We start from the raw sequence: 17075 nt of genomic DNA, 5'->3' as shown, positions 1-17075 counted from the left end.
AAATCAAAGTAAAAGAGGTAAAAGACTGACGTAATAGGGTCCTATACCTTCAAAGGAATAAGGCGGAGGAAGACTAATTTTGAAAGTTCGTGGATCCTATTGGTAGAATAATCAATTAGGTTATCATTCTGTGCACGTCTCGAAATAATTTAGTGCATTCTCTGATTAAGCGGACATGAAGACTGAAGGTGATTCATCATAGACTGAAAAGAGATAAAATTATTAAGAAAAAGGATAGTTGATGAGAATAATTATCCCAAGAAAAAAAATCTAAAAAAGGGGTGATTGATGAGAATAACTTCCCAAGCTGCGCAAAGAAAAAATTAAGAGACAATATTATTATTTTGATCCAAACTTGTAATAAGATTATCTCATATGAACCAAAACTTAATGAAGTCTGAACAATACAAAGCTTTTGAGTCAATAAGATGAAAGATTTCCCAAAAGAAGTAAGCACAACACATATTTTGATTTTCTTTTTGTATTTTGATTCATGCAAAATCATTATCGATAAAACGAAAGGCAAAATATTCATGTGTGCATTATTTAGACTGTCATATGTCTCTGTTATTGTCAATAAGAACACCACCATCTTTTGGTATAAATTAATAAGACAATGCATATTCATATTTATCTCTATACCATTTCTAAAATGAAATGGTTATTTTTTATTCATCGAGTGCATTATTTGTGAAATTTTTATTTCTAACTGAGAATCTCTCGTGACCATCAAAAACTCTCGTACATAAAAGGATCTTAGTCTATTCAAATGATAAAATCCTATTCTTAAAAGAATGGCAAGGTGATGAAATGTTATCGGCTCAGAGATTTCATATCTCTCACATGTGATTCATCCTATCAACTATCAATTAGATTAAAAAGTACTCCTACACATGAAAAAATATTTTTTTATTTTAGGAAATTACATCAACCAATCCCTATACAGTATGGTTATACCAATGAAGAACCTACACTATTTTAATTGAAATAAGCTACAATTGGTCATGCATCTCTTTGTATAATATACAGTTAGTATCTAAAGAAAGATATGATGGGAGAATGAAATAGACTACGTCATTGTAATTTTTATTACATTAAATTATTTGCCTTATTTCAAACAAGTATTATAACCATGCTAAGATACCTGATTTAAGAACAAAGAATGAAACAGTGAAAGTAAATTCATCTGAATGGAAGCTCAAATTTATATCATACAAAAAGCAAATAGAATGATTAGAAGGTATCAAAATTTATTCTCACTAAAATGGAAAGAGCCATGTAATGACATAAAATAAATGACAGAGATACTTGGGGTTTGGGTTGTAGGTGACAAAAGAGTTTTAAAATGAGGTGTAGGTGACACAAGTTTTAATAATTGAGTGGAGGTGACAATTACTATATTATTGATTAAGAAAGTTTGATAAGTTTGAGAATAGCCCACAAGTTTTTAAATTTATACTTTGATCTAAATATTTACCTAATAAAACAAAAAACAGAGGGAAAGAACGTCTTTCTCTCTCTTCTCATCCATTGTTGTTTTCTCTCTTTTAGCGATTTTTGTTGTTCATTGTTGCTGCTTCTTTATTCATCATCTTCTGCTTCATTATCATCATCTTCTACTTCATTATCATCTTCATCTTCTTCTTGTTGACCATTGTCGTTGTTGTTGTTACCGCTACTGTTGCTATTTGACCAATTTCTTAGATCAAATTTTATTTCGTACATCACTTTCCACTTTGGCATTACTTCATTGGAGACTTTGGTAAGTCAAATTATGATTTTTAGTTGAATTTTTTATCTGGGTAACTACTATTGTGCTGTTTTTCCAACAATGTATAGAATACAATCATGAATCCAACATAAGATCCATCTATTTAAATAGATAAATCATCCTTTGTGACAAACGAGACGTCTATTTCAACGAAAGACTGAAATGTTGGATTCATGTTTATGGTTCTATAGGCCGTAACATGAATCGAATAGATGGGTCATCTGGTGCAACAAATGATTTATCTGTTTAAATAGATTAGTTATCTGGTGCAATGTGATAAATATTTATTGCAAAAAATTATTAACCTGTTGCAACAGAACCTAAACTCGATTCCAACAGACGTGTTGTCTGTTGCAATAGGGTAAATATCCATTGCAACAGATTATTAACCTGTTACAACAGAACCCAAACTCGACTCCAATAGATGGTAAATATTTGTTGCAACATATTAGTAACATGTTGTGATAGAACCAGACGTCGATTCCAACAGATCATAGTCTGTTGCAACAGGTAAGTCATTTATCGCAACAGGTTAATTATCTGTTGAAATATGTCACTCATCTGTTGGAATCAACTTCAAAGGTGCGTTAGTACTGTAACATCAATCCCAACAAATTTATAGTCTATTACAACATATATTTCACCTGTTATAATAGATGAATCGTCTATTGAAATTAGCTTCAGGAGCGTAACATGAACCCAACAGGTAAGTCTATCGTGAATGATTACACATCTGTTGGGATTCATTTACGACACTATAAAATCACTATTAACTTTTTTTAACAAATGACTTTATTTAGGTATCACTAATGGATGGATCAATAACAATAAGGGTGGATTGTCATGGTCAATGGATCGAGAAGACCAATTGATATTTATGGCGTTGGAACGAGGGTAAAATGCTAGAGACAATAGATATGACAGTCCAAAGTGATATTTTGCATGATGATTTTATGAACTTAATCATCAATTATTGTGGAATGAATTATCAATCAGAAGAACTTGTCATCAGCTACAGACACAACTCCTTTGAAAATCAAAGGGTATTGCCTTTCAAGATAACCGATCAGGTTTGGTTGCGTGCTTATCTTAGTAATTCATCCAGGCCGATGTTAAGAGTTTACGTGGCTGAAAAGACGAGAGAGAATGAGAACCCGAACATAGAAGAAAAAGAACAACAAGACATCTTTGATGATAGGTTGGATGATTTAGACATGAATAGTCCATATGATTATCAAACACCTACGCCCATTGATGCGACCAATACGATGTGCAGTTCTTCTCAATCGACACATTCTGGAAATCTTTAAGACGATGGGATCGACTTTTTTATTGGAATGTCATTCAAGGACAAGAATAAACTATCTACTACTTTGTTTATTTCTTACTTGAAAAAAGATTTCAGAATAAAGAAGGTGATTAATTCGAGCAGTGTCTTTTGCTTCAAATGTGCTAATTTGAACTGCAAGTGGTGGTTGAGAGCGGTGAAGTACGCAAGTTCTGATAGATTCGTCATTCATAAACATGAAAAGCATCACGTATGTGGTTCGGAGCACATCTCGGGACAAAATCCTCATGCCACGGTGAAGGTCCTCGGTGAATATTTCAGGAGTAGTTTCCCCGATAGCAAAGGCCCTTCAACAAGGGTTATGGCCAATCAACTCCTTACGTAATTGGGTATCCTGGTCAGTTATTGGAAGATATATACGACCATGGGGATTGCCAAGGACTTGGTTAGGGGGACACTTGAGCATGGGTATACAGTCCTGGATGCCTACAGTTACTTGATTGAGTCCACAAATCTCGAAAGTAAGACGACATTATATCTTGATGAAAATGGAAGGGTCAAGTGCTTTTTTGTATCCTATGGTGCTTGGATTCAAGGTTTTTGACATTTGAGAAAAGGCATAGCCGTCGATGGTACCTTCTTGAGAAGCAGGTATAATGGAGTTTTGCTAGCGGTGGTGGCGTAGGATGCGGAGGATTATATCTTTCCTATCGTTTTTTATGTAGTGGACAAGAAATGTGATACCTCTTATAAATTTTTTTTGAACAACTGCAAAGCTACGTCGAAGATACCGAAGAGTTGTGTTTTGTATCGGATAGGCATCCAAGTATTCCAAAAATGGGTTCATGCTTCTTCACTTCAGCTTACTTTGGTTGTTGCATTAGGCATCTTGGAGAGAACATTCAGACCAACTATCACAACGAAAGGGTCGTGACCCTTTTTTATAGAGTAGCTAAAGCATATAGTAGAGAGAAGTTTTTAGACCATTTCATTAAATAATGGATGTGAATCCTAAGGTAGCATAATTCTCATACGTGTCAGTTTTGAGAGATGGACCCGGGCATTCTGTCCAGCAGTTAGGTACATTCTTATCAATTTTAATGTCTTGTTTGAGTTACAAGTTTAGTATGATGTCGTACTAAGTGATTCTTTTGTATAGGTACAATATTATGACATCAAACATAGCTGAATCAGTGAATTCATTATTTGGCGATGAAAGAGAATTTCCTATCAAGGCTATGTTTGAAAAAATAAGCCAGAAGTATGACGAATTTTTTAACGAAAGGCGTGTGCAGTTCAAGTGCCCAAAAAAAAGAACCCGATTTATTCTCGAAATTGAAAAAATAATATCAACGAACGTCAGTTTAGGGAATAGGTTATTACCTCATAAAATAGCAGATTACAAATTCAGTATCACCGGTCATGGTGTTGCCACGATCTATCTTCAAACAAGATCTTATATGTGCAGAGTTTTTGACTTGGACAAAATACCCTGTCCACATGCTATGACAGCCCTTCAAGCTCAATACGGTCATAAATATGGAGCTGAAGTTTACGAGCACTCCTCTTAATATTATTCGGTGGAAAAATATGAAATAGCATATAGTGGACATATTACTCTGGTGCCTCCCGAAAAATCTTGGGTTGTTCCAGCAGAGCTTATGGGGAGATTAATACCTCCTCTATATATTGAACCACGCACTATCAAATCGGAAGAAAGCCATATAAGAGGAGGCATGGATTCAAAGAATCATTTTGATCAAGAAGAAACAAGTGCTCCGTATGTAAGCGCGCTGGCTATAAAAGAACTACATACCCGGATCGTAATCCACCATGATCATTGTAATTGTAGAAACTTGTATTGCTGTTTGTTATGGACTTTTATATATCTAACTCATTATTGTGAAGGTAATGTTATCATTCATTATATATAGAATATCTTTTTAATAACGTGTTCATCAATAAAAAGAGGCAAAACATGAACTAAACAATAGAAGACCACAAGTATTTTCAACAAATTACCCATCTATGGAAACAGATGGACATTAGCTGGAAGAACACAACATAGTTTCATAAAACTGGAATGTTTTCCTCCAATAGATGATAAATTTGTCACAATAGATGGATAATCTATTGACAGAAACCCAACCAATGACCAATCTGTTCTAACACATGGTCCATCTGTTGAAACTCAAAAGGCAAAATTGCTATTACTACTGGATTCAAAATTGCTCCTTACCTTCAATCGTTGACATGTTAACATGTAAAATGTTTAGAAGAACAAATAGATAGAATGAAAATTGAATAAGAATTAAAAATCCAAAGTCGACTAAAAATATTTTTTTCATTAAATGAAAAATAAAATACATTAGGTATAGATTAGATATAGAAAAATTAAAATACATACACTAAAAGAAAAACACATTCTAATTGTTATTATTATCATTATCATTATTAATGACAGTCAGCCAATCAACTCGCAGCAGCAGGGCCCTCATCAACCTCTGCATCTCTCTGCACATCATCGTTCTCACGTCGACCAACTCCTTCTGCAGGTTATTAGCCTACCTATGAAGCTCCCGCACTGTGTCATGCAGAATAGCAATGTCCCAAACAGGATCAACCATATCTAGAATATGCATGAATTGAAAAATATAAAGAAAATAATCCAAATGTATATAATGTATACTACAAACTGGTTGATTTACACCTAAAAAAACTTACCTCAACATAAAGGAATATGATCTTTGAAGAGAAGTTGTTGAAGATGTCACATGAAAAAAAAAATTCAAGAAATAAATAAAGTTTAGCAGAATGAAGATTAAGAAGGGACCTATTTATAGAGGATTGAATCTGGATGTATAAGGACAAAAGACACGTCTGTTAAGCTCCATTGTCTTAATTATATTCAAACTAGTGGCATTTTATTTTCTGTGAAAAGTCGCAACTTTTTAGTTTATATTAATACTTCTCACCTTTTCAAAATGGTTTTGAGACTTGATAACAACCGTTATTATTGTACTATTGCAACATATCATCCATCTGCTGTAACAAATTTACCATCTGTTGCAACATATAGATTATTTGTTACGACAGATGGACCATATGTTTGGGATGTTTTGATTTCTTCTAACAGCTAATTCATCAGTTGCAACAGATGGAGAATTCAATTCATCAGCTGTTTTGAATGTGTTAGATAAAAAGTCACCACTCATCTTTTTTAATAGTCATCACATGCATGTAGATGAATAAATAATGTCTGGTCTATCGCAATAGATTTACAATCTGTTGCAACATATAGATTATCTATTGCGACAGATGGACCATATGTTGGAGGAGATGTTTTGATTTCTTCCAACAGCTAATTCATCAGTTGCAATAGATGGAGATTTTGATTCATCGAATATTTTAAATATGTTAAGATAAAAAAGTCATGACTCTTCACACCTCTTTTTTAATAGTCATCACATGCATGCAGATGAATAAACAACACTATAGTGTCTTTGATGGGGTAGGAAGAATAAGGTGCGTGAAATGGATCTACTTTCATGCGTGGGAGTTATATATTATTGATTAGTCTACCACGACAAACACACATAAAGTGCAATGATTTTGTGAATGCAGTTTTTTACCGATTAGACATTGATCCTTCAAACAAGATCCTACATTATACAGTTTAGTTTGATAGGTGCGAACTGATAAGGCCAAAAGGTTCTAAAATGGTGGTGTTGATACCTTGTTACAATTTAATGACGGTCTATGCTTATGTTTTTATGTCAAGTTTGGGGAAGGGTTCAAGTTTTTGGTGGCAGTGTAAATATCTAATAGTGATTGGACCAGTTTTAATGGCTCAATGGACTTCTTAAAAGGCCTCCGAAGCCTCGCACTTCGGAAAACACCGATGGAACCAATAGAAATTCCCCTAGTCTAAATTTATATTGATGGGTTGCTGGAGGATACTATTATACATTAGTAGGTGTTGGGAGAATACCTGTGCGGGAAGGAGGGGGTTGAGAAGGCCATATATTATCTCAAACCTTGTTTAAGAGGAAACACAGGGTAGGAAGCAAGAAAATTCTAGCGAATCTGTCCAATGAAATTGACATGAGAAATGGACAAACTAGATGAGCTTCAAATATGAAAGTGTATCTAAATATAAAAATCCGTCAGTCATTGAAAAAAATAGTCCATAGGATTGGAGCTGGACACTTTTCTGGAGACTGTAACTAGAGAGCATGGCCTTAATAAAGACTCTCACAAAGTGCAGGACCAGAACTCTAAGGAAGAAGCTTAGTAAACACAGGAAATTGATACGATTATCGGTCAAAATTAAAACCTGAACAAATAACTACTGAATTAAAAATAAGGGAAGCCAAGGTGTCAATTTCTGAAGTCTAACTTGCATGCCATACCTTCTATTTGTGGCTATGACCAGGTCTATGCCTGTAGAAACAAAAAGATCTGAAGTTGGACATAAATCCCATGCCTTGTTATTTCCACTGCCTTTCCATAGGAGGCATGAGATGCATATTTAACTTGAGAAATTGCCACCTTGGATTGAACCCATATTTTTAATTTAGGAGTAGTTGGCTCAGGTTTTAATTCTGACCGAAAATCTTACCACCTTATGTGCTTGCAAAGCTGCTTCCTTAGAGTTCTGGTCCTGTACTTTGTGAGAGTCTTCATTAAGGCCATACTCGCTAGTTGCAGTCTCTAGCAAAGTGACCTGCTCTAGTCCTCTTGACCATTCTTCTTTTACTTCAACGACTGATAGATTTTCATTTTTGGATACTCTTTCACATTCGCAGCTCATCTAGTTTTTTTATTTTTCATGTCAATTTCATCTGCGAATTTTGCTACACTTTTCTTCCTACCCTGTTTTTCTTTTTAAACAAGGTATGAGATGATATATGACTTTTTCAATATCCCCTTTCCTGCACAGGTATTCTCCAAACACCTACTACTATATAGTAGTCTCCTCCAGCAACCCATCCATATAAATTTGGACTAGGGGAATTTCTATTGGTTCCATCGGTGTTTGCTGCAGTGCGAGACTTCGGAGGCCTTTTAAGAAGTCTATTGAGCCATTAAAACCGGTTCAATCACTATTGGATATTTACACTGTAGCCAAAGACTTAAACCCTTCCCTAAACTTGACACAAAAACATGAGCATGAACCATCATTAAATTATAATAGGGTATCGACACCACCTACTTGGTTCCTCAGCCTTACCAGTTCGAACCTATCAATCTTAACTGTAAAATGCCATATTTTGTTTGAAGAATTAATGCCTAATAGGTAAAGAACAAATATTCACAAAATCATTGTACTGGATGTGTGTTTTCATGATAGGTTGATCAGTAACACATACCTCCCACATATGAAGTGGTTTCATCTGCAAGTAGCTTATTCCTTCGAACCCATCTTTACTCTAGCCTTTAATGTTGGTCAGGCAAAAGTAGATCCAGTTTTACTTCCTTTTATCTACAAATAAGAGAAATACATTTGACCTCAAACCAGAGAAGAAGAAAAAGAACCTTACAAAAGGGTAACACAAAATTGAGTGAATTAACAAATGACCAATCTGATGCAACAGATTACTCATCTGCTCAACCTATGAGGCATCTGTTACAACAGATGGATAACATGTTGCAACAGATGAGTCATCTGTTGGAATAAATCAAACCAGCCTTGTTACTGGTTTGATTTCTTCAAATAGTTGCTCCATTTGTACAAAAGAGTAGCATAAAATTAAGTAAATCAGCAGATGACCAATTTTATACAATAAATTACCCATCTGTTCAACCGATGAGGCATTTTGCAATAGATATAAAAACAATAGTTCATTCATTCAAGACTTAAAAGTCACCTTTCCTTTAATTTTCTCAATAAATAAGAAACTGGTAAATGGGTAAATCATTAATAGCAACAAATGTAAATATCTAATTTAAACAACATATAAAGAAGAAGACGAGATGGAAAGAGCAATAGTGAACCATACCTGTAATGTGAAAAAGCAAAGGAATCAAAACATCCAGTTCAGTTGAGAAAAAATATTGATCGGTTGAGATCCGAAAGAATCCTCATTCGAAAGAAGAGAGAAAAAAGAGGCAAAAAGGAAAGAAAGAGATAAAGAAGAAAGAGTGATAAATGAGTTGAGTTGAGTCTTGAGTTTTACTTATGTTTGAAGGAGAGAGTATTCTTTTAGATATGAGTTTTAAATATTCATTAATAACTTTTGACTTTTGAGGGGCACGGGGAGATGGTGACATTAAAAAGATCAGATAAGACTACTCACTCATGAGATTTTTGAGTTATCCAAGTAATATTTTTTACTGTCTTAGTATTTTAACTTTTTTATCTCGGATAGAAAATACCCAAATTGCTTTTAAAAAGAGGGTCTTAAAATATCTAAGTGCAACAGATAATAATTTCTATTTGAAAATTTCCAAAGCTCGGTCATCTGTCACAACAGATGCGTAATATGTTGCAATAGATGACATAATCTGTTGATTACATCCAACAGAAAAGACATCTGTTGTAACAGGTTGAACATTCATTTTTATACAATTTCAATTGATTTCACATGTTAGACTAATACCTTAAGGGGTCATTTGGTAGAGTGTATTGTAAAATATAATGCATGCATTAGTTAATGTGTATTGCTAGTACCTTGCTTGGTATGACTTTTTGTCTATGCATAACTAATGCAAGCATTGGTTATAGTTATACACTATTTCCTATGTATTAGTAATACAAAGACTTTAAACACATGCATTAACTTATTAAATGACCTTAATAACCCTCAATTTCTCTCTCAAAATATTTCATCATTCTTTTTCTCCCATTTTAATTTGCACTAGTGAATCTTTTCAAAATATTTTACAATTTCTTTTCCCAGTATTTGAATTTACAATAATAAATGGTTGATTTAAATAACTGTAACATATTTTTTCTTTTCTTCAAGAGTCTTTAAAAAATTTTTAACAAAAAAATTGAGACTATTTCTTAATTTTACGTCTTGTATTTTATTTTTATTTCGACTATGTTAATCTGTCGGTGTAACATTTTTGCGCAAAGATGAAGGTATTTCAATTAATCCTAAACCTCTATATAATAGTTCAATAATATTAATTATGTTTGAAATAACAAAAGAACTTTGTTGCAAAAAAGTGTACAAAATCAAAGAAGGGTATTTTTGTAAACAATTTTTGTAAACAAAAATTTCTTTTATAGAAATTATGTAAGATGTATTATTTCTTATACATCAAACCAGGCAATGTATAAGAAATAATACATGCATAACTAATACAAATAACAATAATACAAGTATTACTAATGCAAGCATTACTAATACACTATATTTTGCATTGTTCTTATATACTCTGGCAAACGACCACTAATTGATTAATCTAGGACTAGGGGTGAGTTCTCATAGGGTCAAATACAACTTTAATTGAGTATTTTAGCAATTTAATAATGAGAAAGTATTGCGTTCCTCCCGATCAGAGTCGTCCATCGATCACTCTGAGTTGAACCGATTCTTACTACCTTATATGTTACACCAATACCTTAATTGATTAATCTAGGACCAGGGGTGAGTTCTCATAGGGTTAACTATAACTTTACTTGAGTCTTTTGGCAATTGAATGATGAGATAGTATTACGTTCCTCTCGGCCGGAGTCATCGATCGATCACTCTGAACTGAACCGATTCTTATTACCTTATATGTTAGACCAATAACTTAATTAATTAATCTAGGACTAGGGGTGAGTTCTCATAAGGTTAACTACAACTTCAATTGAGTCTTTTGGCAACTAAATGATGAGACGGTATTGCGTTCCTCCCGGCCAGAGTCATAGATCAATCACTTTGAGCTGAACCAATTCTTACTACCTTATATGTTAGACCAATACCCTAATTGATTAATATAGGACTAGGGGTGAGTTATCATAGGGTCAAATACAACTTCAATTGAGTCTTTTGGCAATTAAATGAAGAGACGGTATTGCGTTCCTCCCGGCCAGAGTCGTTGATCGATCAGTCTGAGCTGAACTGATTCTTACTACCTCATGTGTTAGACCAATACCTTAATTGATTAATCTAGGACCAGGTGAGTTCTCATAGGGTCAACTACAACTTTAATTGAGTCTTTTGGCAATTGAATAATGAGACGGTATTGCGTTCCTCCCAGTCAGAGTCATCGATCAATCACTCTGAGCTGAACTGATTCTTACTACCTCATATGTTAGAACAATACCCTAATTACTTAATATAGGACCAGGGGCGAGTTCTCATTTTAACTAAGTCTTTTGTTAATTGAATAATGAGATGGTATTGCGTTTCTCCCGACCAGAGTTGTCGATCGATCAGTCTGAGATGAACCAATTCTTACTACCTCATATGTTAGACCAATACCTTAATTAATTAATCTAGGACCAGGGGTGAGTTCTCATAGGGTCAGCTATAACTTTAATTGAGTCTTTTGGCAATAAAATGATCTGACGGTATTGCGTTCCTCCGGGGCAGAGTCGTCGATCGATCACTCTAAGCTGAACCGATTCTTACTACCTCATATGTTAGACCAATACCTTAATTAATTAACAGATGACAATCCCTATTTGATAATTTATAACAGATGGGTAATCTGTTGCGACATGTGACAATCCATTTGATAATTTACAACAGATGGGTAATCTGCCGCTATAGATTACTTAATCTATTTGATATTATACAACATACGAGTATCTGATGCAACAGGTTGAACATTTGTTTTTATGCAATTTCAATTGAGTTCATATACCTAAATTGATTAATCTAATCTAGGACCAGGAGTGGGTGGGTGAGTTCATAGGGTCAACTACAACTTTAATTGCGTCTTTTGGCAATTGCATGATGAGAGGGTTAAAAATTATGCATATCTTTTATAATTTTAAAAAATAACTAAGATCAATTCAGACCAAATTAATATTTTCAAAACTTGTCATTTTTTTTCAAAATACAAATCAACCCATACAAATCATCCATTTGTGAGAAAAATATTTCATCATTTCAAATCTTGAGTTCTTACTTTTTTCTTTTCTCTTTCTCACTGAATTATACAGTACAGACAACAACTACAACTACTCAACAAATTTCTTTACCCTTCATAATAGATAGATTTTCTTTTTATTTCCAACCACATAGGTGTTATTTTTGACTTCATTCTTGCTTGTATCAATCATTTTCTCTATCTTCATAGATAGGTTTGAGAAGAGTTTTATATTTGTTATTGTTGTCTAAAAAATAAGGACTTTTAATTTAATGATGAAAAAGAAAACTTTTAGTTGTATTATATTTGAGAATGGGTTTACAATTTTGAGTTTTGATGGTAAAATCCTAGGAAGTACTTGAGAAAACCCTAGTTTCATTCGCAGTGTTCCATTGACTATCGTGGTATTATTGGATGATGTTTGTGGTATTTGTGGTGGTCATCGTCGTTATGGTGGCACTGGTGGTGGCATTGGTTGGTGGTATTTGTGGTGACATTGGTTGGTGGTGTTTGTGGTGGCTGTCGATGGTGTTGGTATTCATGATGTTTGTGGCATTGGTTGGTGGTGTTTGTAGTGGTGGTGGCTGTTGGTGTATCGTTATTGGTGGTGTTTGTAATGTATTTTTTAAAAATTTATGCATACAACAAGTATAATATAATTTTTATTTTTCTGTTGTTTGTAGGTAAAATATGTCTCCCAAAAGAAAAGAAAGTAAAAGTGGATCAACGTCTGACCACCTAAAAGAAAGGCTACAGTACATAGGAATTCAGAGGAGCTTTCTGAACAATCTCAGTCAGGGAAATAAAGTGAAGCTGAGGAGAGATCTAAAATCAACCTTAAGGGAGGTGGACTAGGGTCTGTAGATAGTAATAAAGAAAATGAAAATGAGAAAGAGGAGGAATTAGAGAGTGAGAAAGAGAAAGAGAAAGAGAAAGAGAAAGAGAAAGAGAAAGAGGATGATCATCAACATGATGATAATAGATCACCAATGGGGCATGAATTAATATTGACATCCCATCATGATCTTGTCAAAACTTTTAGTATTGACAAGTTTCAAGTTGTGATACCGATAAATGACAAAAAGGCAGAAGAAGAAATTACTGGTGACATTGTACTTGAATATCAGATGGGGAGTAAATTTACTAATTTTAGGAAAATTATAAAGGACGAAAACATAGACAGACTTTTTAAGAAGAGCTGCTTTGGACGCTTTCTTGAGCTGGCTGAGGACGCCCCTGACTATTTCCCAATGAGGATGGTATATGGCCTTCTCAAGCGCAGGATCAAGTACGTGGGGGATGATAAAAATTTGGAGGAGGAGGGCAAAAAGAGGGATAAAATCTGGATCAACTACTGTGGCATGCCTGTTTGTTTTGGCTTGCAAGAGTTTGTCATAGTGATGGGCTTGAGATGCCATCATCCAGAAGAACCACTTATCTCCAAGAAAACACCCCGCAAAATATCCAAGGCAAGAAAATGCAAGGAAAAAATAGATGGGTTCTTTGACATTGCTAGACGTGGCTACAAAGCATCAAATTTGTTTACAGATCTCATAGATAAACCATACCAAAGCAGTACATGGAGCAATTATGCTTAGTTTGGTTTGCCCATTCGATTATATTGGCAAGAGACGTCAACAAGGTCATAGAGGATGATTTGTTGGTGCGTACTGAGGATTTTGATAAATTTAATAATTATCCCTGGGGATATGACAACTTCTACTTGACTGTCCAATATTTACTGATAAAGCTATCCTCAAGGACGATCATATTATACGGTTTTCCTTGGGCTTTCATGATAAAATTATTCACTATTTTAACTTATCCATTAAGTTATATTGAATATAGTTATTATGATTTTTTTTTCTTGCTTTCTATTTACATTTTTTAGGCTTGGGCATTTGAAGCCATTACTCGCCTCCGAAAGTAGGTAATGGATAACTCGAATGAGGTTTCTCATTCAAGAATATTTAAGTGGTTGGCTGCAAAGAGAAATACCAAAGTTAAGGAGGCTGGTTTCTTTAACCCTTCAGATGATGCAGTACATCTTCTTCAAGTAAAGTAATTTTACTTAATGTAAGATATTGAACAGATGTTATATCTGGTGCAATAGATGTTATATCTGATGCACTAGATAAAACATCTGTTGCGACATATTACCCGTCTTATGCCAATCAGTGCAACAGATTGATAATTTATTATGACAGATGATTAATATCTTACATTAGATTACCCATCTGTTGCCTTGGTTCTTTGAACCCGACTCCTAACAGATTAACCATCTACTGCAAATTATGCAACAAATGTGTAATCTGATGTAACATATTGTTAATACACATACAGATCATCTGTTGCATAATATCTAACCTAGTATATTACCCATCTTATGTAACTGCTACAACAAATTGGTAATCTATTACGATAGATGATTGATATTTTGCATCAGATTATCCATGCATTGCTCTGGTTCTCTGAACCTGACTAAAATAGATTTTAACTATTTAACTGCAAACTATGTAATAAATGGGTAATCTGATACAACATATTGTTAATCTATTGCAGAAGTTGACTGTTAAAATGTTAACCCAACTGTGAAAATTATTATATTATATGATTTAAATGTACTTATTTTGTTTTTAGGTTGTGCATTGATGGATTGTGCCTGCTAAGGAGGAGTCGTTGATGACTTCTTATATTACTCTAGGTTATGTTGATAATATAGCAGACCCAACAGTGAAGTTAATAAGAAAGGAATTGGCTAGAGCAACAGCCATAAGAAGAGCAGTTAGGTAAGGTCAGCCTAATATTGAGGCTCTTCATGACCAACCTACTAAGGTAGATCCGGGTGCTTCTTCTGATAGAGTTGTTAGTATTGGTGGTAGGCATGCTGATGCTGCTACCACTTGTGATGATGAGCATTTTGATGCTCAAGGAAAAATAAATATGTTTGAAAACACCCCTTTTCACCCTTACATAAGTCTCTCTTACCCCTCTGCACCCTTGTGTTCACGTTACGAATGCGAAGAGTGCAAGGGCAGCCAGGATAAACTCTTTGAAAAAGTAGAGGCTATCTCTAAAGCTGTCGAGGAATTCAAATCCAAGAGGGGTGTCATACCATCCAAGAAGTTGAGGGAGCGATACACTCCTACATTGTTAGTTAGGAGGAAGAAAAGAGCAATAACCGACGTACTCTCCTATCGGAAATAAAAAATAATTGCAACTCCTCCCACTCAAAAAGCTGTTGAAGTTCAGGGGTCATTCAAGAAGAAGGAGGACATATATGTGGAACTTGGTTCCAAAGAGAAGAAGGATCTGTGACAGGCTAAGAATGCCAAGCTAGGCACACTAGATTACCCCAAACCTCCCTTTTCCCCCAAGAGTTCTAGACTTTGACAGATATGCGTATGTGGTACAAGGAAAAGACAAGTTTACTTTTCCTAACCTAGCCTTCTAATCTAATCTACCCCATGAAGAAGAATCTATGCAATAGATGTGAAATCTATTGCAACAACTGGGTATTCTGTTGCAACTGGTAGTGGTTCTGTCATAACTTACGATCCATCTATTGCATAAGTTGCATTGGATTATTGATTCAAAGAACCCTATGCAATAGATGAACCATCTTTACAATTACTAACCTATTTAAAAATTATCTTCTTATATCACAACATGTTGAAAAAATTCTCTGCCTCATGACGGAAAAGCAATTAATGCACCTGGAAGCTTATGACGCTGTTGATAGGATAATAGACCTCGACTTATGCAAGAAGCGCAAGGATAAGTAAGATCAACTCAATAATGCCTCATTAGACTGTGGCATGAGATTTGATTTCTTAGCTTTTACGTTGGACTAGGATGAAGAAGAAATGATAAAATATGTTAGAGGGGAGAGGCCAAATCCTCATGGCAAGAGATGGACCAAGGAAAAGAGGATTTTTACAGTCATTAACATGAATGTCATACATTATTAGGCTGTTGATATACTACTCGAGGAGGGAAAGATTAATGTTTATGACTGTAATGAACCTCTCATTGACGATGTCGATCTTTTTCTTCCCATGGAGCCACTGATGGAGTTATTTCCCATCTTGTTGAGGGAGAGTAAATTGATAAATCATTTTCCAAAGAAAGTGTTGATGAAGAAATCATGGGATTTTAAAGGTCGAAAAAATGGTATAATCTTTCCAAAAAATAATGTTTGTTACATGAGCGGCTCGCATGCTCTTGCACATATTGAATGTTTGCTGATGACACATAAATGACTGAGCCAACTACCATTCTGTGCAACAACGCTGTGGCAAACCTGCAAGAGGTCTGGGCTTATAGGGTACTAACTGAACGCTTGGAGCCTGTGTATATAGAAGAGCCTGTGAAATAATAATTTTTTATTTCAAGTCACACTTCACTTTACTTTAAATTACATGTACATGTAGTGGCCATAATTTTTTCTAATAGAATGAAAGTTGAGTTTTTTATAATGCAACAGATTGTCAATCTATTGTAAAATATATTCTATCTATTCTGGAAGATAGTTTATCTGTTACAATAGGTTGGTCATCTGTTGCATTATGCCGATGTTATTTCTATCTAATCTAAGTCTAATCTGTTGCAACAGCAGGAAGACCTATTTGATAATTTCCAACAGATGACCTAAATTTTACAGCATATGCATAAATCTGTTTGATATTTTGCAGCAATTACACGCTTGAATATCTATGTGCTCGACAACACCAAACCAATATCAAATACACTACCATGAAAATTTTAGCAATTAGGCTTGAAAATTCATGTGCCCAACACCACCAAACCAATAGCAATAACGGCAATAATGTAGTATCTTCTTGCTCTATTTTATTTCTCTTTAGAAACCTAGACTTTCTTCAACAAATTCCAAATTACACGATTGTGAAGGGTGTCATTCTTCATACCAATCAAAGTAATCTCATCCACCCAATTTCTATAAACACAAGAACACAATTACGA

This window comes from Capsicum annuum, chromosome 10 (assembly GCF_002878395.1).
Source record: "Capsicum annuum cultivar UCD-10X-F1 chromosome 10, UCD10Xv1.1, whole genome shotgun sequence".
In the NCBI taxonomy this organism is placed as follows: Eukaryota; Viridiplantae; Streptophyta; class Magnoliopsida; order Solanales; family Solanaceae; genus Capsicum; species Capsicum annuum.
Note: the sequence above shows the minus strand (reverse complement) of the source record.